Raw genomic sequence first — 25505 nt, forward strand, 5'->3', positions numbered from 1 at the left:
GCCCCTACATACATGTAAAGTAATTTCAAGAGAGGGTAAGAATTATCTTTCTAAAATGATTTTGATAGTTTAGCAAGAGTATCTACCCTGCAAACTTTTAACCGCCGCATCTTAGGCTATTTAGCTATGTTTTCTGCTTAATCTGTCTGAGGTGCCAAGATTCGGTCTGCGCTTTCTGACAACCGTAAGCCTCAAAGGCCACTCACAGTGCATTAAGACTCTTTTCTTTTGACAGACATCAAAATGTGACCTTTAAATGATTCTTGTTATCAAGGAAGCTGAACAAGACAATCGATAGGATGCAGCTGGAGAGGAGGGATTAATGCAGGGCAAATTGATCATTCCATTTCATTTTCATCTTGATTTGATGGTGCCAGCCATGCACACCTAATCTGACCACAAACTGCTTTTAACATTTCACAGAAGAATCCTTTGAGCAGGAAAACACATCAAGCTTCTCAGTCACTAAAACGATAGGGCAGGAGCATGAGCCTTTACTGACAGTTAACCTTAAAGAGGCCATTTCTTGTCCTCACTTCTCCGGGCTTTTTATAGTGTGCCTCAATGCTGTTGCTTCCATTCACCACAGGGAATACATGATGGCAAAGCTTATTGTCTATTTCACACAGTTTGTGGGTCCATCAAACTGCAAAAACAAATGCATTAATCATCAGAACATGCTGATAGATCATTAATTATTGTACCTCACTGTTGATGTTACGCGTTGTTAAATCCTTTCATGGATAATCAGAGCACTTTGGCGGAACTTTATTAAACTGACTGTTTATTTACAAAGTCATATCTGGACGCGTTGGCACCGAGTCAGAGAGATAAAAGACAATATTTTCTTTTAAAGACTCTTTGGGTAAACATTAAAAGGAATATCTGCCATAGAAGAATTGCACTATTTTCCTGTGCTGCTTCTCTTACACAGCGTATTACCGCTGAAATGCCAGAGCTCGACAGATAACGGCGATAACAAAGATAGCAAATCTGGAAAATGAAAAATGGCACTTCTCTTCTACGAGGAGATACATCAGTGTTTATTAAATCAATGCCAGACAGAAGAATCTGAAGGTAAAATAATGAACCACTTATAAATGATCTTTGCTTCGCTGGGCCTTACCTGATCAGGGTGTTCAGGGACCACCAATGCGAGGCATATTAGGAGAGGTCTATTAATCCTAGTGCTTCTCATAGCTGACTATAAAATGTGTGAGTCCTCTGTGACTTACTAGGCACATCCTTTTTAATTTTTCAACGTAGGAAAAAAAAAAGTCAGCCACACAGCTCTCATTGATTGGGGGTGAAAGTTTGGGTTGTCTGTGTATTTCTGCTGTAACAGCGTGGATATTTCATTATGGTGCTCTGGGACACCCATTACGCAGCTCTGCTACCTTTCACACAGCATCCATGGCAACTAGGGAGGCCGCTCTCCCCGCAGAAATTCGCTTTTAATTGAGTGACATCTAATCAGGGAGTGAAATACAGCAGTAGAGTTAACAAAACAGGTCAATGAGGGACAAGAAATACCAGCTGCAATCGCTATCACAGCCGAGCGCTAAGTTGCCGTTGACCAACCCATATTAGTCCGGTTTTAACGAACAAAATTACAGGGTTTGAGGTTTTCCTTACAAGATCCTTGGGTGAATGTGTGATTGGATATTATGAGCCCTTCTTAAAACTACACCAGCTTTGGGAGAAGGCATGTCTTTGATGTGCTAAAATTACTGAAGCTGAGAGGTCTCACATGCTACGCCTTAACACACATAACAACATATTAAATAAGCTTAAAAGGAAATCATCTGTTTTTTTCTCTAGCTTGATGCTTTGTGTGCCAGGCTTTGCTGTCTGCTATTTCCTTCCTCAAACATAGCTTGTGTTTAACTGCAATAGCATTTCTTCCTCATTATCAGATGTTGTTGAATTAGTGCGCAGGGGGACACCATCAACTCCCCTCAACCTAAAATCAGCTGTGCTGACAGCACTCTTTACTGACAGCTAGAGGGTGTAAAGGCATAGTCTTAGTAAATCTTCTGCCTGTGCTTTGGGGAATCATTGGAATTCATGATCTTTTCTCAGTATGCTAACAATAATCTTCTGCTTGCTCGGTCTCGCACGTCACCAGGCCTAGCAAACACTTGTCTTCGCTGAGTCTCGGGGAGCATCAGCTTCTCCTCACCATGCAAATTTCTGGGCAGTGGCGCTCTTTGTATTACAACGTTGTCCTCAACCTTTTCCAGTCACTGCCTTCCATACAGCTAGAAGGATGAATCTAGTGCTCATGAGTGGCAAGCGAGACACATATCTACATTCTCATAAAGGATTTTACTTCGATACATCCCTGAGCTGCAAACAACTGGAAATGGCCCATAGTGCTGTAGATAACAATAATTCCTAAACAATTTAAGGCTTTTAAATGTCTCAACTAAACAAACGCTCCACTCTAAGAGAAACTCTACCCTCACTATGAGGAAAAAGTACAAGATGATTTGTTAAGCAGGGTGTAACAAATGTTTCTGCAGTAAATTCTGCTGGATAAATAAAATGCAACCCAAGACAAATTTGTCAGTGTTTGTATATTCCACTATGTGCACAACTGCGTAGAGAGCTCTTAATTGGAAGCACCTTAGATGGATGCTACAAAGGGTGGAGCATCAGCCTTTAGCTCATGCTTTACTAGCAACTGAACTGTTGCCATATGGATTTGATCTGATCCCAGCAGTGGAAGTATATATCTAGGAGGAGATATATTATTGTAGGGATGCACCAATGTATCGGCTGGATATCGGAATCAGCAGATGTCCGCCCTATTTACTGTCATCGGCCCATCAGCGAGGGTATCTATTTTGTGCTGCCTTAATGTTGTGGTAAATGGTCTGACTCTACTAGCTGGTTACATTAGTGTGCAGCTAAAGACAGGGTAACGGCAGCTTACCGGCGGTAGCCTGCAGCTTGACTATTCCAGACACCGTGGCCACTGCTGGAGGCCGAGATGACATTCTGTCTTCCCCATTAGTTTATGTAAACAAACGAAGGTAAAGCATGTGGGCTCCGACGGGACTTTGCGGTGCCTTCAGGTACACTCGTTCTAGTACATTCCATTGTGCCACCAAAAAAAACTGTTCATAAATTTGTGTTTTAACTGATGGATAAAGATGGTTCAATATTTTTACAATGACATTTATTAGTTAATCTGGCGCAAAAGAAAACAACAAATATCAGTATTGGTAGCGTATCGACTTTGAAATTTGTAATCAATGTATTGCTAAAGTTTACTGCTTACTGTACTGTACTGCTGGTGGGTTGTTCCATGAAGCCTATCGTTGACTGGCCAACTCATCTGTTCTTTAAAAACAACTTTGCAAGGTGGGAGGATTAAGCATATGCTATACATATTGATGTCATGTGTTTTATGTATCTTATGTTTGAGTCTGTGTGCATTCTAAGACAAATTTCCCTTTGGGCACAATAAAGTTGAAGTTGAAGCTCAAGTTAACATTAAGACAACAGATGGTTCTGATATAGTAAATGTGCACCACACCACTAAAAGAGGTGCTGAATATGTTATGAGTACCAGTGAAGACAAATAAAGATATAACCATACGCTCAGGCACATAAATTAGCTACTGACGTTTTAAGTGCTCTTTGTCATTCTGTGTGGTTTCCCACATGCCAGACATTTACTTTATTCAGGAGTAAACTTGTCACGTGAACAAAAGAAAACATTGATAGTAAACATAAAAAACTAGTGTGCAATTAGTACACTTTCATATTTCTTCATTAACATTAGGACAATAATCTTTGATTGCAATCACATTTCAAAATGTTTCTAAGGCAGTGTGTCTTATCATACTCATGGTATTATAGAACCATTTCATCTACCTCACCTCCAGCGTGAAGTTTTGATGGTGTCAAGTGGGAGACGACAACCAATTAAAAGAAAATCAGTCAAACAACTGGGGGTCAGATCTCAAGATGCTCCCAATCACTTATAATTTCCTTCTGTTATGCGGCACTTCTGCTCCTGATTGGAGTCTGATAGGTTGGTCTGCAAATTGGTCAGTATATTTGTATATGGAACTGTCTCACTTAAAAAGAAAAAAAACAATGAAGCATATCCATCTTGTTTTTGAAAAAAGGAAGAGGGTCCTCAGAACTTGACCATGTTACCTTAAACAAACAAGGGCATAGATATGATGAGCTGCAGCACCTTTTATATGGCATGCGTGGGGTCTTGCAGGACAAGGCAGTAGTCCTAATAGTGTTTCTGTGCACGTCCCCCTCTGTTAGTCATTACTGTGTGCAGACGAGGGGTGATGTTTACTCTGCTGAGACAAGCAAGTCTACTGCTCTGGGTTGCAACCTTGTGACTTCCTTCTCCCTCCTGCTGCCAGCTCTCCTAACATCCAGCCATGGCCCTGCCACTCCATGGGCTCACTAGCCTATTGCTGCTGCTAAATGCCTACCGTCCACCAGGGCTGAGGTATTTGAAATAAAACCGCCAAAAATGGGTGAGGCATTTCTGTGGGTATTGTCGGTCTGGTGGGTGTTTGGCTGTTATTTTAGGAAATAATAGCATAATACACACAAGGGATGTCATGCTGCAATGCATTGTTGTGCCATATTTCCTCCCTCTGTCTTAAGTTTCCTTGTGTTGTTATTTTCAAACATTACCTCCACCCACACACATACGTGAAAAAAGAGTAAGGAAGGGAGGGACGGAGACAGAGCCTTACTGCCGTACACAATGCTAATAGCTCAAGGACAGTGGAAGTAACAGGACACAGAGAGAGACAAGTGTGAAATAAAACAGGACACAAATAAATGGAGAGAATGCGACAGTTATGATGTTACAAACAAAGAAACAATTATGAGAAAAAGGAAGAAAAACATGGTGAAGAGGCAGAAGTAAGTTGAACATAATAGTTGTGATAGAGAATGGAAATGGTTATGATAGATAATGGCAAAAGGGTAAAATCAATCATAATGCACCAAATAAAAAATGAAATGATTACCAAGCTTATGCAGGAGGTCAGGGGTCAGAGGTCAAGTTCAATATAAACACGGAAACCATTATGGCGTCTGCACGGATGTCTCTGGAAGAAATAAACAAGGAGTTGATGTAAGTACACTTCACTGTAAGTGCTGTTTAAGTCTTACATCTACTTGACAATATGTAGCACTCAAACATTAATGTGACACAATGCTGTAGTAAGCACTGATTCACAGCAGTGCACAAACCGGAGAAGCTCAGTTTCCTTAAGTGGTGGTGGGCTATTTCAGGGTTTAGTGAATAACAGACATACATATCCCAGCCCTTTAAAACAATAGAAGGCATCTTTTTTATCATCCTATAACAGCATCGCAACCATAAATTAAGTGTTTGCCTATTTCTAAACCTCTCAGCAAAATTAGGTAGACTAAGCAAGACACCAATGCAATGCTAACACATCACTCATGCTTTATGTTTCTTGCTTTCATGCCCGCCCCTACACCTACGCATACACACAAAGCAAATTCTAAGCGTACACACAGTGTTGACACCAGTAAGACAAAGAGTGTGTTTAATTTTTTTGTTGAACCGAAAAAAAGGAAAGAATCCTATAGTAGCCTAGAAAACAGCCTGTGAGGCTCCAGCACACCAAAGATAAAAAAGAAACTACACAAACGGCTGTGCAGTCAAAGCAGAAGGTATTCATCTATTTAAGCTTCACATACATGCTTCACTTTTATTTATTTGATATTGTTTGTGTCAAAGAAATACACCAAATTAAAGACATTCTTTCAAATGTTATTCAAATGTGCTGCTCTGGGGTTATTTAGCAAAAAGTGCTTGTAAAAAATCCTCCATCTCCACAAATATTGTCTATAGTTTTCCCTGTCACAGCAATACTTATATGATCCATATGTGATCAGTGACAAAGGGGTCATCTTGACATTAGCTTATGTTTTTCACTGGAGAACAGAAGATACTGTCCATGCCCACTAAAATGCCAGCATGCAAAGATGTGATAACACATAATTTTACACATTTTACAAATTGTACAGTGGAGCCCACTAAAACACCTACTAAAACACCATCTCCATCTTCTGTATAATAGGCTGATGACTCAGTATTTAATTGAAACCCTGAAGAAACTGTACTTTTCAACTAATAAAAAACTAAACCTAAAAACCCACTAAGGAGCAACTACGGGCCAGATGTCACATGTATTGGCAAATATAATATACAATATAAATGGTTTTACAAAGAAGAAACATGTTGCCCAGCCCTTGGCTCAGTCTGAGCAAGAAATCCAAACACCATTAAATGTAAGACAACACTACACATTAGGCCCTAAGGCAACATATCGGCATTGAAACAACGCAGGAAGTACCTTTCAAAACAACCCTCGGTTTTATTAGTGTCTACTTCAAGAAGTTCACACACAAACTTTGAAATAAATGCATTCTGAGATTCGTCTGTGGTGCTATGAAATATAGAAAAAGAAAACCAAGTATTGGGGAGACACTTTGGGGGGCTTCTGCCTCTGTGTGTGATTAGTTCCACCACCTAAGATAAAGCATGCAGAGCAAATGTTACCTCATCAAAATCTTTGTGTCACAAAGGCAGCGAAACACTCCATTGGAAAACAACAACAACTGCTGTATACTGTACAGCCTACCACCGTGACAGCGCCTAGCAAAACCATGGTCCCGCCAGTGTTCTCCACCCATCATTAATTGTCTGATCATTGTGGAACACAAAACAGCGAGGGTTTGAGCTAACGGGAGATCTCACAGGTATTAGCTGCTAATTGCCGTCAAGCAAACAAGCAGCACTTTCTGGGGAAAACAATCTATATTAATTCTTCCTATTCTCGCCTGCAGAATGCACATTGGAACTTCTTTGGCAAACAAGATAAATGCATATACCATAATTACTAATTGTGCAAATAATTGCAAAGTTCTTGTGCCACCTATACCCACAATAAAACAAAAGCAATCTATGCGGCTGTTGGCTGTGAAATTGAAACAATCCTATTTCTCCAGTCTCTGTCTTCTACTCATTCATTATCTAGTATTTGTATCTGTTTTGGGGTAAAAGCTAGATTTTGCAAAAGTGAGGGGAAGGGAGATGGAAGGAGGCTGATGACAGGGATTCATGAAGGCTCTGAATGCAGACATACTGTTCCACCGTCTCGCCTCTCCCAACAAAACATTAGAAAAGCTTCAAAAGCCCAAAGGCTTATGCTTTCAAAAATACGTCTTCTGATTATATCCAAGTCTCCTCTTTTTAAAGGACAAAAAAAAGAAACAAACAAAACATCACCTGTAAATCGAGATAGCCTTCTGCAAAGGTTTTTGCACCTAATCCCTTTCATTTCAGGTCAGTAAAATATTAGTGCTTTCTCACTGCTCTGATGGTCAAAGCACATTTCAAAGATGCAGTGTGCTTCTCCAGCAGAGGGAAGAACAGAGAGAGAGAGAGAGAGAGAGAGAGAGAGAGAGAGAGAGCTAGCGAGACAGAGGGCAATGGGGAGCTGAGGCAAACCCTCTTCTATTACAGACAAACCAATCATCAAAGACAAATTACAGTACACTTCACTGGGATATGCTAATTCCAAATTAGATGCAAGTCATCAAAAGATCAGCATTGCAATATTTTGCATCTCCAACTTGAAAATGTCTGCTTTCAGAAAAGATTTTAATACCTATATAGAATGAAAAAACTAAACATGAACCCCATTTAAGCCAACAACATGCATGTACAATTAGAACCAGTTCAATACAGGACATTTTATGTGGCTTTTTTGCAGCAGTGTTTTTATTAAAAGAAAAGTCAATTTTAGTCAATAAAAAATAAAAACACCAGTGTTGAAAATAGGCCACAGCATAAGTGAAGGCCAAGTTCCAAAGGTACACATCAAGTGGATAGGTTGAATTAGGCTCTATAAACCCCCCTTGTTTTTAACTGCTGTTTTTTGTTCAGGTGTCAATATTCTCAGTCATCTGCAAGTCAAACTGTGACATTTATGTATTTATCATCAGTTGTTAGTTAAGCTTTCAGTGGCTGCCTTGGTATAGTCTTTTTGTGTTATGTGTATCCTCACATGGCTTTCCTCCAGGAAAAAAAGAAAGAGAATAGAGGAAAAGTATTGTTTATTGTAGAGACACTATCTAATTTGCATTGTCATCCCATCACTTAAGTATAATGCTATGTATATTCTTAATCCCTTTTTTTTGTTCTTTGTAGGGCCAGACAGGCATAACTTTTGTGTGTTTGTGTTGGTAAGCTCAGTGTAATCAGTGTGCATAACCGTGGCTCAATTTTTCTTTTTTTGCTCAGCTTTTCTTCTCCTGGTAAATGCAGTCATACACAAGTTAAAGTGGTTTGTTTCCCAGGGACATTTCAGTTTGGGTAAATAAAACTGTGAATTTGCACTGACTGAGGTCTCTTGCGCCCGACTTGCTCGGTCCCCAACAATGTTCCAGTTAAATTCAGATTATAATTAGATTGTTGTGGTGGGATTGATTATCGTGAAAAAGGTACTGCTGCAACCATTGTAGTTAAAAAAATCTCTCTCACTCTGCAAAACAGCATTTCCAAGTTCCTTTTGTTCTGTAAAATGCTGATTATATATCAACAAACTGTTCTCTGCTTTGTAAAGCACCTAATGGAGGAAATAATATTGTAGCGCATATTTATAATGTTATTTCCATGGAGATCATAAACACATTGATGACTCATTTTGTGTTTTGCTAAGTATATATTTGCTTTGATCTTTATCCGGTACAGCACGGACATTATTAATGTGCCTTGATTTGTAGAACAGTGCTGTTAATAGGCAGCATTAATTGCATCCTTAGCACATCAGTTGCAACCTCAGCAGCAGTGCAATAAAATGAACATTTGAGGATCCCTCTACAAAGACAAAAAAATGGTATTGGCAGACAGCAACCTCAAGCTGCATTCTGCACAGTGTTCTCACACAATGTCCTCCGCTCAGGGTACTCAGTCATTGCACACGGTCAATAAGTAACCCCTGTAGCCCCCCTTAAAACCACAAATAGTTTTTGTATGGCTTAAACTAAGCTAAGCTAACTGCTTTCAGGCTGTAGCTTCATATTTAGCACAGAGATACAAGAGTCATATTGATTTTCTCATCTAACTCGCTGCAAGAAAGCTAATAAGCATATTTCTCAAAATGTCTAACTCTATAACTAAGCTCATTTTGATAGACAATCCAATCGTAAAAAAAATGCACTCTACTGTTTTCTTCTTAAATTCTAAAAAAAGAATTAATCGAATTAATTGATATAATGTTCATATTCAGAATGTAAAACGTTAAATGAAAAGCTATTGATTCACGAAGCTACCTCGTCTGATCTGTGTATAGATACCACTGTCTTCCATCATTATTTCCATCGTTGATATGAGGAGGGAGACTGCCAAAATGCAGTTAGTTTAAACAATAGAAACACAGACAGACAATTACCCAGTCCTAAGGGAGTCACAGACTAAAGAGCTGGTCAATACCTCTGTGCAACATATGCATCAAAATGGCTGGGTCAGCTCCAGCATCTTGCTGCTCAATTTGTTCTCTCCTTTATAAGTGCCTCTTCTCCCAATCTATGTCCGAGGCGAGTACAATTGCCACATGACTAACGTGTGAATAGGTTGATGAATTTACCCTTTACAGTTGACACCTGATATGTACAGTAAAAGCACGGCTACGTTCAGAAGCAACGAGCGCTGCTTTGACAATGTCAATATTTCTCACCAACATGCAGAGTAGGCATATAGACTAATGCCAGACCAAGTATATCAGCAAATGATTGCACTACAGGAGCAGAGGACTGGGGAAAATGAACAGCTCCAGCAACAAATGACCTGACAGGACAACACACACAGACAGACAAAAAGGCTTACAAACATACACACACACACCGGTACAGTCACATACACACTCTGAAACACAAAACCACAGGGTAATGTTTTCTTAAAAATACAGGATGTTAGGATACAGTATCCCCACAGCTTGCATGTCATTAGTGGTAACATGTGAAAGTGAAAGAGAGGCAAATTTGAAAGCTGCCATGTTGCTGTGTTTCAAAGGCTCCTCTGTTAGTAACACTGTCTTGCTGTGGAATAGAAACAAAACTCCTCTGTGACTTGCACGCGTGTCGGCCTACTTTATTTAAGGCATTTGTGGTCAGGTAAACAGATTTTTATTTCTTCAGTTCTTCCATAGAAAAATCCCTTACTTACGCCTCATTTGATGCCCCCCCGACACCCTCCATCACTCTATTCTCATTCTCCCACACCCCCATCCTACAGCATAGGGCTTATCATGAAAGCACAACAAGGATATATTGTCAAGAATTCTTTAAGGTAGTCCTGATTGAAGAGGCTGACTTTTATTCTCTCAAGTACACCCTTCCTCTTTTCCCTCTGCCATGGTACACAAGGGTACCATTATGGTGGCTGTGGACTTCATCCATTCATCATTCTTCTCACCTATGAAGCAAAACGCACATATATCAACTACAGCTTCCCTCCTTCTTCCCTAAATCACGCTTTGTTCTGCTGTGTGGAAAGAAAACTGCCTGAGCTTTGGACATTAACACCCACTGAGCCAAAGGAGAGATGTGCGCAAAGAGAGCTTCAGCGATTGCACTGCACAGTTTGAATTTAAGAAGCGAAAGAAAAGCAATCAAAAAGGATTTAAATATCTTTAACAATTACAAATTATATCTTTCTCGTTTATGAATTTGGTGTTGAGTTGGAACATTTTAGTTTTAGAGTATTTGTGCAAAGTCTGACATAAAACATAATTTCCAACCTGTGCTAACAATGAATTTCTGATGTTTTTCTGACATTATTTTCAGACTCTACCAAGGTAAATTTTGAGAGGACGTATTACCCTCCATTCAGGAGGTAAATTATTGTGTTGGGTATAGATATTATCATAAGTGAGCCTATCCAAACAGCTTGCAGCTGGTTAAAGCTCTGTGTCCTCTACAGCTTTCACAGGTTTTAGCCCTAAGTACTTTCATGATTTGACAGTTAGTAGGTGATATCAGGATTCATTATAATAAATGCAGGATATAACAGTGAAAATCACAGGCCACATATTCCACTCATTGTCTGAATGAAAGAGACTGGAAATATAAATAACTATCCTCTGAGCCGTGTGCCAAACAACTACTCTACTATTTATTCAAATGGTCTATTATTGGTGAATGCCAACTAGGGAGAACCAGCATGCAGGCTAGGAATGCCAGCAATGACCCAAGTTTGTTACCAATCCAGCAGGTTGATAATATAGGGGATCACAGAAATGCTAATGACGGGTAAACTATTAGCCTCTTATCTACCTCCTGTGAGTAATTTAGTGGTAGAATGTCAAAAATAACATTTAAAGTAAGAGTATATGTCGGCAGGATATTTTTAGTGATTTCTAGGTTGGTAGTTTCCAAACAAATATGTATATATGATGCCTCCAATAAAATAGCATAGCATAGCATAGCACAGCACAGCACAGCACAAGGACATGTTCAATGTATTTGAAAGGGCAAGGATACGTATGCATCACGTACAAGGCTACTTTGGATTTACCTTAGCTGGACATCTTGTCTTAGGAGATGGAGCATGACTGGTTTGCATACTGTATGTAGGAGAGTTAATTGTGTTGGGATTATTTGCCATTTATTCATTACACAAGCAATTTCTCTTGCATTATTCATCTTCCAACAGGATCCAGGCCATGTTTTAATCATACTCATGCAGATTGACAGTGCTGTGTCACCACTACTTTCGAGTAAAAAGCAGAAAGCTAGCCCATCTTTGCTCAGTGTTGCAAATGTTAAAACTTGAATAGATTAAAAAAATGTCCATGTCCAAATATCACTGGCACTTTAATGAAAAGATGTTTACATGTTTTTTTCTCCTTTTTTGTAATAGGATTGCAAAATGCCAACAAAATGGGCCGCCTATCTTCTGAGGGATGTGGTATATGTAGCTGTGATACGTTTACGAAGCACAGCGGGGGGGGCTCTCTCCTTTTAAGATATAATCCTTTCCTCACTTAGGAGGAGGAGTGGGTGAAGATCAGAGAGCAGAGAGAAGGTATCCTGTCCCAGACACAGACCCATGCCATGGCACTCCTCCTGTCCTGTACTGAAGCTGTCACTATTGGTGTCTGGGGCCATGAGGCAGGCAATTTTAGCGTTGTGATGTGAATCGATACCCAATCACATCACGTTCTCAGGCAGCATATCAACCAAGAGGCCGTAGCGCAATTTACAGCATATTGTTTTTGGCCCTGGGAGCAAACAGGCACTGGGAGCAATAGAAGCATCACGGCAGAGCAAGACAAGGCCTTGTCATGGCCATAACGGCCTTATCTCTGGTCACAGAAGTACTCATATTAAACACTAGAGCCAAGGAGGGCTCACTAACACACAGAGTGCATGATGCAACTGCTGTTTCATTTCAACTGTAGAATCCAATAGGGTGGCTTGCTTTACTTTAATTCAGGAATTCTCGTCTTAACAAAGACTACTTGGAGAACATCTGTCCACCAGAAAGCTAATGTCAAATGCTGTACTGTATATAAATAGGATAATATTACATAGTATTTCTAGTGTACTACAATCAGAGAGTGCCAGTGTGGCGAAGCATAGGTGCAGGTGGGATTTGAAAAGTCCTACTCCAGGGGGTGCAACAGACTAATTATTCAAGATAAAAAAATTAATGTTTGTTTGTCTGCAACTTGCATTTTGCCATGCCAACAAGTGGTTACCATACACACTTGCAATCATTACCGTCACACAGCAGGGTTGCCACTGTGGAACACAATGCCACGCTGTGAGCATAGTGTGTAGCATGGATTAGAGCAGAGTGCCACAAGATATTATCTAGGAAAACAAAAGCTAAATTGGCATAGGCTAGACTACATGATATACCTAACCTCAAAAACATATTTTATGTCCTACATGCACACACTTGGTGCTGGCACTTTACATTCTTCAAATGTGATTGCATTGAAAGTGACAACGATGAGAATAAAATTATTGAAAGGCAACTGTAAATGTGAAATCACAAAGAAAAATCCAGGGCAGGTGATTAGTTACATGCCTCAGCAAACACAGTTGTTTTCATCATGTAGAAAGAACAATATTTTGTATATGTGGCAAATAATGTATTGCACAATGTACGGTACAGGTCTGGTTTTCCTGTACTGTAAAAGTAGCATGTTTCTTTCGTTGTGGTTTATGTTACACTGAGAGCAGGTGTTAAAGTGACTTTAACCAGCGTAAGTACTTGAGTGGCTTACATGAAGGTGGTCCACTGTTGTTAAGTGATCAATCACTATCTGATCTGGAAGGCCCAACAGGAAACAGGGCCATTATGGGTAAAAAATGAAAGACACATCACTACTGTTTGATTGATACGGCTATTCCCTGGGAGGAATAAGCCACTACTTCACTTTCAACAACTGCGGCTGACACAATACACTGTACCTGAGATGGTTGTTATGGCTACGTAATTCTCTTAAAATGATGTTTTTATTCAGCACAAAACCAACTGAATCAAGTCAAGGGCAGAACTGCTAAAGCATTTACCTGCACAGCTCGGGGAAATATGAGCTTTAAAAACGTGTCCTCTTTTCATTTGCAGTCTTGACAAAGGTATATTTGTGTTTGGTTTGAGTGTTTTTTCTATGTAATGTGAATGTGTTAGTGCTCCAATTAAAAAAAAAACTTTCCAGTTATGTTTTTTTCATTTGTTAATCACATCAACAGCTGCAACTAATTGTTATTTCATCATCATTTCAACCAGAGAATGTTTGAAATCTTTATCTAAAAAATGACTTTAAACTATTTATCAATCATCATAATAGTTGCTGATTCATTTTCAGATTTTTAACTGAATACTTATTTCAGCTTTACTTTTTATGCCAGTTGAGAGTGATCCAAAGATGGACTGACAAGCAGCCATGAGGACAAATCCTGGTAAATCCTCTTATTTTGTTAAACATTGTTTTAATGGCCACTTGCACTGGGGTCCGTGTCACCACTAATGCCCACTGTTGGCCTTGGGAGGATGCAGACAAAACCTGTCCATGCCAATAAATATGGAGTCACCCCAGTCACTTCTTTTCCCCCAACAAGGAGGGCAGGAATTACAAATTTGGAGGTTCACTCTGTCTATCGCCCCAAGATCCCAAACCACTTCACACAGCTAAACCCATAGGAGTCACTAACACACCAACAAAGACGTGATTGCACCTGCAAACACTGCTAATTGTTATTCGTATGTGGAACTCTAATCCATGGCTCTGCAGAGGCGAGCAAGTCCTTTTATCCCAGTGTCCCTGAATACTTTTAATTTCTGACATCAAAGTAATAGCAGAATAGTTAAATTCACTACAACCCTTTACTACACCTTTCTCTTCCCACAATGGCACACACAACTTCAAAGAACTAAAATATATCAGGATTACAATAAACGTGAGCTATTGGTTAGGATTTCAAATGGCGGCATACAAGAAAAAAACTACAGTATGTATAGCCAGGTGACAGAAATACCTCTTTCCTGAAACAAAGCCTCACCATGTCACACAATTATGAAAGTAACAATGCTAATAAATCCCTTGATTTCATTCAGTATGTATTGTTCCTGTATTCTAATTATTTTATTCTTTAAGTCTTTTAAGTCTTAAGTCTATGCCACACTTTATCTACAAAAAAATGTATTGGGATTACTTCATGTAAAATGAGAACATGCAGTTCATTTCTCCTCCTTACTTATTTATTACATAATGAAGTCAACCAGGTAATCTTAGCAAGATGTGCATACAAACATGTTATTTCTGGGAGGAATGGCTCAGTGGATGAATTCTGACATTTCCATTCAAAGATAGCAACAGGTAATACCTTTACACTAATTGAGAAGCTGGCAGTCCTCTATTTGACTACAATTTTGAATATATTATGTACACTAGTGCAAAGTGTATGTGACGGAGAAGGACAAACCGCTAGTAAAAGCAACTAGTATTTCAGGATTTCCACAAGCGGCTCCCCTTTATCACCATTTCACACAAAAATATCTCTCACTTACCATTACGAATGTTCTCTACACAGAGATCAGTGTTCGTATAACACATAAAAATGTGAATTTTCATCATATCCTCACGCAGGGAATATTAATCAGCAGTGCATCCCCTGCCAACTACACCTCATCCATATTCCTGCTGGCTTATTGCATTGGGGGGCCAGCGGTGATAAAGCAGGATCGATATGCAGAGTTGGTAAAAACACAGCAAGTACAACAGCATGGCACAAAGGCAACAACTGGAGAGGACAGGAAGAGTGAGGGGAAGATGCCTGGTAAGCCCAGTTTAAAATAATCATTCACAGTATATTAATGAGGGGAGAGAGGTTGAGGCTTCCCCATCTTCTGCTATAGTTAAAGGAAGCATGAAATGTACATATGATTCTTTACCAGCTGTTTTAGAGATACAAATATTCATTTTCAAGAAAGCTATAAAAAGGTAAGTAAGCAAAATCTCACTACTTTAAATGCCAGAAGGCGTTTTGAGAAATACAGCAATAGTAAGTTAACTCTTGAGGTACTGTATATGTTTTTTTATATCGACGCAGAGCAAACACTGTGATGCAGTTCATAGGTGCAAAGAATTTCAGACTGCAACAGTCTAGCTGCACTATAACTTGGGACACACTGCCTTTAAACCTTCTTGACAGGTAAACCTGGGAAGGCATCAAAGATGGTCTCTCTTTGGCATATATCAGAACTGCCACAGAGAATTGAGTGACAACTTTATTTCTCATCTGTTACATAAATCAAGAAAATACTGTGAAAGTCAGCTCTACAAACTAAGAAATTCCCTGTGCTTTCTAAGCTTCGAAGGATTTCTTTAACAAAGTTTCACATAGGAGCGAGAGCAAAAGTAATTTCTTTGACAGGCAGACATTATGTGATAGAGGAGACTTTTCACTGCATTAAAGAATGGGGTTCCAAACAACAAAGAGAAGGTAGCTCTTTAAAAGGCCAATTTTCCAGTCCACATTGTCATTGTCACACTTTTAACTCCAAAGGCAGACATGCACTCTGGCATCAAAGGCCATTGATTTTCTAATCAAGAGCAAATGATGATTAAGGCATATCTGCCCCCTTATCTTTCCGTTTAAAATCCTCCTTTCTGGATTCAATTTGACTTTGGCTGTTTTGCTGCTGAGGGGTATCAGGACAGTCAAAGACAATGCCACCTTGTTGAGACAACAGGCGGTGTCATGAATGATTAGAGTTGTGAAATAGAAAATGATCCCCCATACTCCTCCCTAGGATAGCGAGCGGCTTGCATTTTTATCAACAGACATGGAAGCCAACAATGCTGATCGACAAAACTTCTCATTCAACAAATACTAAACATGATGCTAGTCCTCATTTCAGACTGAAGCAGCTTTACAAAATGTAAACATGGAGCTAAGCTAGTTCACTCACTAGTGCTGTACAGCCCTCAACCTCCATACTCTCTTAAATTCCCAAGCTGGGTAGCAATAAACAATGTTAAAAAGGTTGGGCAATGAAACCCCCATCTCTTTTACCTTGATAACATTAAGACGTAGGCTAATATCACATAGCAGAGCTGACTCACCCTGAGGGTGCACATGTTCATTTCTTAGCAGACTTCAATTATCCCATCTTTTTCCCCTGGTCAGTCTTCCTATGTATATGTTTAGCCTTTGTGATACACCTGCCTGAGGATGAGGGATTAACTTCCACCCCTCTCACTAAGCTTGGTTTTGACTTTAGGTTTAACTGTCCTTCAGGACCAGCCTGGAGCGCAGCTTAACAACGACGCCCCCCAAAAAAAAATCTCTCTTGCAGTCTTTCTTTTACTCGCCCTCTAATTCCCCATGCCAACCTCGGATCATAAACATATCGCTTGGGGGACAAGAATCAAAGACAGATGGACATCAACAGTCCCTGCAAAGCAATGTGTTGTTAGTAATATAGTACTACTGATGATGAACTAAACAGACAGACAGATAGTATAGACAGACGGACAGAAAGATACACATTATAAAACATGCAGGTCCCAATATTTTTTATGAATAGGGGTCATTGTGTTACAGCTGTTTATGCTAATTACTCCCGTTTAATGAGTTATGACTCCAGATGTAATTCTCTCACACAGCCAAATAAAAAGAAGCAAGGACACTAATTAACAGATTCATTACTTCCATCTAACATCTTCTAAGTGTTCATCAGAGCCAAACAACACTGCCTTATTGTAATGGGAGGGTCATTCATGGTGGATTTCATTCTCCCAGATGTACTTATCCTGTCTACTATTAGCACTCTTCCCTCAAGCCTCCAACACAGTGATGTCACTTTACCTGAGCTGATTGTGAGCAGGGCATTGTGATGGAGATGAGAGAATGGAGGGGCATCTTTTGTTGCACAGCAAGAGCTGACTTGTGAGAAAATGAAACTAGACGGCCGCTGTTGGGTACACAAAGTCCTCTGCAGACAGATGGGACAACAGAGAGAACTAGTTATGTTCCCTACATATTTTCCTTTCTTATGGATGCCAACATACGCCAATGAGTTTTTTCCTCTCAACAGAGCCCAGACACAGGAGGATCTCACTGCGATTGCGTTTGCAGAATTTGAATACTGACACCAGTAACTGGCAGTCAGACACAGGTTGTACTTTGTTGTACATTCATCTAAATCCACACATGTGCAGGTTTGTTGTTACTTACCCCACTCATTAAACCTGACTATTTAGTTGTACATTTTGTCAAACAAGTTAATCTTAATTAATCGGTTTTTAGCTGGAGAAAGGCAGTTATACTGTATGTAGCTACATCATTCCCTTATCAGATTGCTGAACTATTACCAGTCACCCATGATTACCTCTACCTGTCCTTATCAGCTGAACACTCCGTACCCATGTATCCTGCTATTTGCTGGGGCTAGATCTGTGTTTTCTTATGGAGAGGTTTCTGTAGGTTTTAACCTTAATCCTATCAGCTAATGTGAAGGCACTGATCCACGCCTGACTTGAAGGTTATCTGTGCATGTTTCACACCCATAGGCATTCATTATTTACATAGCTGCTCCCCCGAGGCACCAGCCCCCACAGCAGGTGTAGATGGGAAATCTACCTCCCAATCTGCCAGCGACATATCCATATCTATACTGCATGGCTCACTGAGTTAGGGAGGATGCAGTGTCAGGATTATCATCCGTTCCCTGGAAACTTCATCATCATCGGCAAAAGCAGCTGTGGCAGTGGCATCCGGCAGGCAGGTTTGCCTTTTTAAATAAAGGGTTCCCCAACACTGACGCCTTAAGGGAGCCTTTTTTTGGAGAAGTAGAAGACAAATCTGAATGTAACAATGCTAACACTAACAACTCTCATTAAGGGCAGTCTCGAGGATAGTTACCTACAGGAAGGAAACTGTCCTCCCAAGAAAAACAACAGAATCACTAGTTTCAGCAAATCCCCCCCAAAAAGCACATATAAGTGACAAAGCCCTTTTGCTTCATCAGGAGCAAAAGAGGAAGTAGTGTGATGTTGTTATGGAGCCACAAAGTCTGCAGAGAGAGGAGGTTGGAGCGGAGGGATGGGACATCCAAATGTTGGACTGTAACGGAGGAGATTGCTGTTCATTTCCCTTATTATACCAAAAATGACACTTGGTTCCTGTAACCCTGGTTGACCTAAACTCTACAAACTATTAGTTATAATCCATAAACCTATTCACACCTTAACCATAGCATTGTCAGATCATAAAACGGATACATTTTTGTAACAGGGATTTGTAACAGTTTTGGAAGGCACTGACAAACAATGTTTTATTAATAAACGCTACTGTGTGTCTTTATTTTCTCACTTAATTAGGAGGACTTGTAGATGGGGGGGCGAGTAGGATTTAAAACTATCATTAAAGAAAAAGATGAAAAAGGTAAGCATTGCTGTGTAGGCTCTTAACTCAACATTAATTTGTGGATGTCTTGGACGTCAAAAAAGCATCATGCTATTTATCTTCAGAGAGAAGAATAGACTGAGAGGATTTTAGTGGCAGTGTTTGAATGCAATTTATGCGAATAGTGCTTGTTTGGTTAATGTTTGATCATTCATTCATTCACACAGCCATGTGGAGTATGATAAATGTAACAGATAAATGGATGCAGCTATTTCACAGCCTTATCCCATAACCCTTTCGATAATTAATTCTAATTTTACTTTTTATCTGCGACACCCATCACGATAAACATACACATATGAATGTGCTATTGAGCGTAACACTGACCTTTTCAGACCCCCTGGACCTCTGAAGACGTGTGTGAAAAACACCCTAAACACTCACGCCAGCCCTTTAGTGTGCAGGGCTGATTTGATATAAGCGTGACAGGGGTATTTATAGAGCAGCATAGAGCCTCGCACTCCCCTCCTTTCTACACCATGAGCCCATTTCAGCCCAGACACTATTGGCAGCCCTGCTCACTCACTGGAAAAGCCATCATGTCAGCACACTGGCAGCAGATAGCATGTTGTGCTAACAGGTTTGGGAGTCCACTAGCAGGAGCGTGACGTACTTCATTATGCAGTGACAATATACATCCCCTTATTTGATGCCTTATTGCACAGCACCAAGACCATCTGTATTAAAATGTCAGTGTTTTTTTTTTCTGATCTAACACAGACATTAGCTTTTCCCACAGTCGGATATCTTAAGCTTCCATCAGCATACGTGTGATTATTGGCTTATATGGTGATGCAATCTTGAGAAACATTGAATAAGTAATGCAGCAAGTATTATTTTATGCATAATTTGTTTTGGCCACCCTTCCGTTTAAATCATATCACTTCAGACTTATCTTTGAAGGTATAATGATGTGAAATATCCAAACTTTCACAATACCAATGGACTTGATTTAGGTGATTCAATCAGTGGATCAATAATTACATCATGCAAGATATTGTTCAAATGTACAACAATATTCAGACATTCGATTAGGTCAGACTGCTGTCGATGATCTGTAAATGCATAGGGAAAAAAACCTTGGTGTCATCTCACAGTGTGGACATTAGGTATTGGCTGTGGCTCTCTAAAGAATAGAGAATGTTTGTAGAGTCATTCATCAAATTGCTTTTCAAAATACATATTTATCTAGCAAGCCTGAAGGGTAAAAAATAATGGATAAATGAGCTCAATTTAATACATGTTAAGTGTTGAATTTTAATAATCTAGTAAACAATTAATTCAAAAAGAGACATTTTAGTGAGGAGGTAATCTAGGGCCATTTGAGTGCTCTCGACCAGAGATATTCAACAGGGGGTCCAGGACCCCTCCAGGGTCCTCAGAGTTAGTGTAGAGGGGCTGCCAAATTATCTAAAAAACAAAAAAGCTGTTTTTTTCTAAAATACAATATGTCGGAAAATATACATTAATATGAATCTAACATTAAAATAAAAAAGATAAACTGGCCTATTTGTGAAAAAACAAACATTTAATTTAAACATTGAAGATAATATTTTGTAAAGTAGCCATTATGGTAGCTATGCTGTGAAGCTTAAGGATTCAATGTGCCTTCCACACAATGTACTAATATGTATGTATATATGTATAAATATATACAAATAAATAATATATTAAATATGTATTCATTTTCATTTGTCTGGCCCAGTTTAACATGCAACATAATTGCATATGGTATATGAAAGGGGTCCTCGGCCTATAAAACATTGAAGACCCCTGCCCTGGACCATTACTGTACAGCCACATCCATTCACATGATGCATGTTTTTTGTAACAAGCATTCAAAAAGCAAAGGACAACAAGAAACCAGTCTTCATTTCCCTGGATTTAGCAATAAGGATTGGCACACGAGGAGATCGAAGTTAATCAAATAAATAAGTTAAAACACCCCTGAGCAGATGTTATCATAAACATTATGTATGAATACATTATGTCTTGCCTGGTGCCCTCACTGCTACAACAGAATTCTCCATTAGGTTTCCAGGTGTTCCTTTATAGTACAGCGATACACTGCTTTGATCAGCCTATCACAACAATTCCTTCTTTCATCTTAGGGAATATGATTTGGTTAAAGCTTGATTTTGGATCAAGGTTCACCCGCAGCCTGGGCTCGTCCCTTCCTCTTGTTTAGTATTCGTGCTGAGTATGGTAATCTGGTGTTGCTTTACTAAAAGTCATAGGCAACATCAATTTCGTATTAATACAGAGGGCAAGAATCCAAGAGGTGGGAGTCGAGTCTCAGCAAAACAGTAGGAAAAGTGCAGGGAAAGAAGCAAAGAAATAATACAGGGGAAAATGTAAAATATGAATTTAAAGTAGTTGTTGTCCTCTAATTTAATCCTCCGTTTTATTATTATTTAAGAATTTGAAGCTATTTTTTTTCCATTGTTGAAGACATGTCTTAGCAAATTCATCTGAGAGTTCTGACAAATTAATGACTGCCGGGTTAATTTTAAGTATTACTCGTATCATCAAAAGGAATTCAGCATTTCAAAACAAAAACTGTCAAGACATTAAAAGAGAATGTAATGTTTTATATTTTTATGATTCAATTACTCTGATTTGAGATCTAAAGCAAGCGTTCGGTTGTTATACCTGCCACTAACAGTCTTAACAAAAACCTATAGTTTGCTCTTGTAAATGAAAGCAATTTTCCCCTGCCGACGACAGTAGTTTAAGCTCTTACGTTGATTCGAAAGGCTTTGACTGGAGGGCCTGTGGCAATATAACAGTAAAGACGTGAGCAGGACAAACATAAATGTACAGTATAGAAAATCAAACTACAACTACAAACTGCTGTCTGAGATGGTTTCCTTATCTTCAAGCAGAGTGGGATATATTGTGTCTGTTTGAGATGAGGACGTTTAGTTATGAGATAAGAAAAGGGCAATCAGAAGCCAGCAAATAAAGCTTTTGATTCTGTGTACAAGCTAGTTCAAGTTTTCAAGCAAGAAACTGCACAGGTGTTATATTAGCTGTAAGGCATTTATTGCAGAGTTGGACCAAAAACATGCACAGTGACTGACCTTGCAGTTTGACTTCTCCAATTTAATGGGGCCTGTGTGTGCGCATGCTGTTTTTTGATTTTGTTGTTTGTGTGTGTGTGTGTGTGTGTGTGTGTGTGTGTGGAAAGGAAATATAAAAAGGTGAACTTCTTGATAGGGTTAATAAAGTTATATTCCCCTCTATTTTTTACTTTCTGTGGAGCACATCAATCTAACTTGGCAGGTCAAACTTGGTCTGGGCGCCATTGACTAAGTATGGTCTAAACTCAAAAGCTAAATTATTTAGCTAGCGAGTCCAGTTGATAAATGTTGGTGGTGCAGGTCAATACATTAAAGGGATGTGTGGACCAACTCTTTGGTAGGATTTATTATGCATAGGAGGAGATAAAGGCCATTGATTGTCTTCAACAAGGTCACTATAAGGTCTTATTCTCCACTTAAAGGGGCCCATCTCTTGTGGCAACAACTTTAGGCCACCATGTGGCAATACCAAGCAATAGGGTTAACTAAATCTGTTGGAAGAAAATATGAACTGTCTTACGTCTACCAAGGATACCGAGCGATAATGGTCTGTATTTATATAAAGGGATATCTAACTCTTACATTATTCATGGGGTTGTGGAAAATGCGATGGCAGTGCTAATATAATATTGACCTAACCCCAACACTACACGAATGGCAATAGAGGCACAGCTTAACACACACACACACACACACACACACACAGGTTGTGGAAAGTCTTACTGGAACATATCTCTTCCTCTTATGATCAATTCCCATACTGTACACGATACTTGGAGACTCAATACAGTAGATTGTCTTCTTAAAGGTCACAGGAGTCACTGGACACACAGAGAAACAGAGTTGTGTCCACACAAAAAAACACCCTTTATCATCAGGCAACAGAGCCATGTACGGTAGGATCAAGTAATACTCAGGAAGGAGTTTTCTTCCTTTATTTGCTGTATTGTTTTGGGGGAAAAGTATAAATGGTAATAAAACAGTGCTTAAATGAATTAATGGGTTATCTGTGTTAAATAAGATGTGTGTGTTGCATTTGAAGATATATTTGCAGGCTTGAGATATTTATCAGCAGAAAAAAAGTCAGAAGGAATCCTAAACATAATTTACTCCTGCATTTAGTATAATACAGGGACAAGTGGGAATATTCAGGTAATGACCACAAGCTGTGTGCCCATCCTGTCCCCCACCCTTACCTTCTCCTTGCAACTTTATTTTGTTTTTTTCTGATCTTAAATTGTACTACAAAATAGACACATACAAACATTCTGCATACAAGACACGATTACTCAACTATACAGTATCTTATCCTTTTGAATCATTCTAAATTTGCAATAATATGTATTGTTTTAGTGTGTCCCACATCATTGGTTAAAAAATGAATTATAAAATACAGAGTCACTATGTGAAATGCACAGAAAACCGTATCCAGCATCTCCTATTGAGAAAGGGAACATGCCATGGGAGAAACACAGCCCATCTGAAGCATTTGTGTCTCCGGTCCAGAGGATATTTCTAAGCATTTTATTGTCAGATACCATCAAAGCACTTTCACTCCTTTCTACTTATTGTATATAAACATGACTTTGAAAAATATCCTGCAGTGGGAGAACAGCAGAGCCACTGTGGGTCCACGTTGCCTCATCAACAGAGATTTCAAAAGGCAGTGCAGAATTTCAATGGTGCTTCAAGGTTCTGCTAAAGGACAGGCCAGGGGAGTGGAAGAAAGGGGAGGAAAGGACAGGTATTTATGGACTCTTAAAAGACAATGTGTGGAGAGCAAAACCCTGCTGTCTTTCACCAAAAATCTACACCAACTAGCATGAAGGAATCAAACAACAGTCTCCCATGCATCGCTGCATGAAGCTACTATTCTGATTCACAAACTGTCTCCAAAATTGGATACAGGACATTCAATTATGCCAAAGACAATGCTACAGTATAAAGACTAAAGCTAAAAAAGATGAAAAAGACAGCTCAAACTAATGTCAATGGTCAGAGAAGGTACTAAAAGCCACAGCTAAGCACATGGGAATCAGAGTGCTGTGTCAGACACATTGGCTATCAGTAATGTACATTCATTCAAGTAACTTTCAGGTTCAGTGCTTTACAAGCTCTGAAATATAGGGGATTAAACAAGCTGCATATCTTGAGGTACTGCACTGGAAATACTTCACGTGAAAATTATGTCAATGTAATTCTTTAATTAAAAACTATTTTTTATCAATTGGACAGTTTTGTCATCTCTTTTTAAAGCTGGTTCTGAGTCTGTGCCCTTTTACTCTCAGTGCAAGTAGCAGCAGAAACAATATACTACAATTTGAACTACTGCTGCTCTTTGTAGTACCTGCTCCTGAGTGGCTCACAATCAGCTCTTCTGCAGCAACTCCATAAACGCTGCCTGCCAGAGATAATTCTTTCAAATAAGCTGCACAGATCACTCACTCAGAAGAATTACTAGTTCAGAATACAATCCAAGTAGAGAGCTGTGCAATACAATAAAAATCACAATCGGCTGTCATTCGTCATTTCAGTGGCCACTTTCTTCCAACTTTACTATAATTCCTTCTGCAAAACAGTTTGGTCCTCGCTACAAACATATTCCGTAAATAATTTCTTTTGAGTATTTAAGAGACTTTTGCAAAGAAGCTAACTATTACACATTCAGGTGACAAACAGAAGAAGAGCACAAGTCACTTCTGTTCCACAAATGACTTTAATGAAGACAGAATTTTGTTGAAAAATAACAGAATTAATGGCCTATCACTTTAAACTACATTAGGAGACAACCCCACTGAGAGCTACCTTATTCTACAACTTTATCCCTTCTAAAAAGGTTTTTTTAAGAACTTGTTCAGTACTGGATCTGGGACCTGTGGGATGGATTCATTATGTCCTTGTCAGCTTTATTTTTCAAATTCAGCCAGTTTTATTGATGTGTAAACATCTCGTAGAGAAAAGGGACTTCACATACTGCACAGATGAACAAAGGGCTCAAGGACATCCAACAAAAAGGACGTCTGAATCCTGCTGGACCGTCCTACGAGCCGCCTGAAAGGGCTGCTTTGATAATAAAAAAACAATGAACTTATAGGGAATAACCTTTGATACTGTGATTCACTGAAAAACAACCCAAAAGGTCAGGATGACCTATGCCGAATTACCGTTACAAAGATAATAAAAAGATATATATATATATATATATATATATATATATATATATATATATATATATATATCTCCATACCATGTATACAAAAAAAAGCCCTTACAGTCCCCAGGTTCAAGTACAATCTTTGTATTTATGGGTTTGCATGTGCATGTGCAAAAAAAGTTGTTGATTTGTGTTCCACTGTATTATAAAAGAATTTAGCATTTTTTTTTTTTATATATATATAATTGTTTGGC

At 39.1% G+C, this 25505-nt stretch overlaps 1 protein-coding gene across 10 annotated transcripts in view; it reads right to left on the minus strand.

The window, feature by feature from the left end:
* camta1a (calmodulin binding transcription activator 1a) overlaps positions 1-25505 on the minus strand; it is a 282833-nt gene that overhangs the window by 230449 nt on the left and 26879 nt on the right. The window contains exon 2 of one of the 10 annotated variants that reach the window (XM_034876193.1): positions 5019-5099. The exons of the other annotated variants lie outside the window; for them this stretch is intronic. The gene's annotated coding sequence lies outside the window, so the exon portion shown is untranslated. The remainder of the gene's footprint in view (positions 1-5018; positions 5100-25505) is intronic. 10 annotated transcript variants of the gene reach the window in all.

Source organism: Etheostoma cragini, chromosome 7 (genome assembly GCF_013103735.1).
Source record: "Etheostoma cragini isolate CJK2018 chromosome 7, CSU_Ecrag_1.0, whole genome shotgun sequence".
Taxonomy (NCBI): Eukaryota; Metazoa; Chordata; class Actinopteri; order Perciformes; family Percidae; genus Etheostoma; species Etheostoma cragini.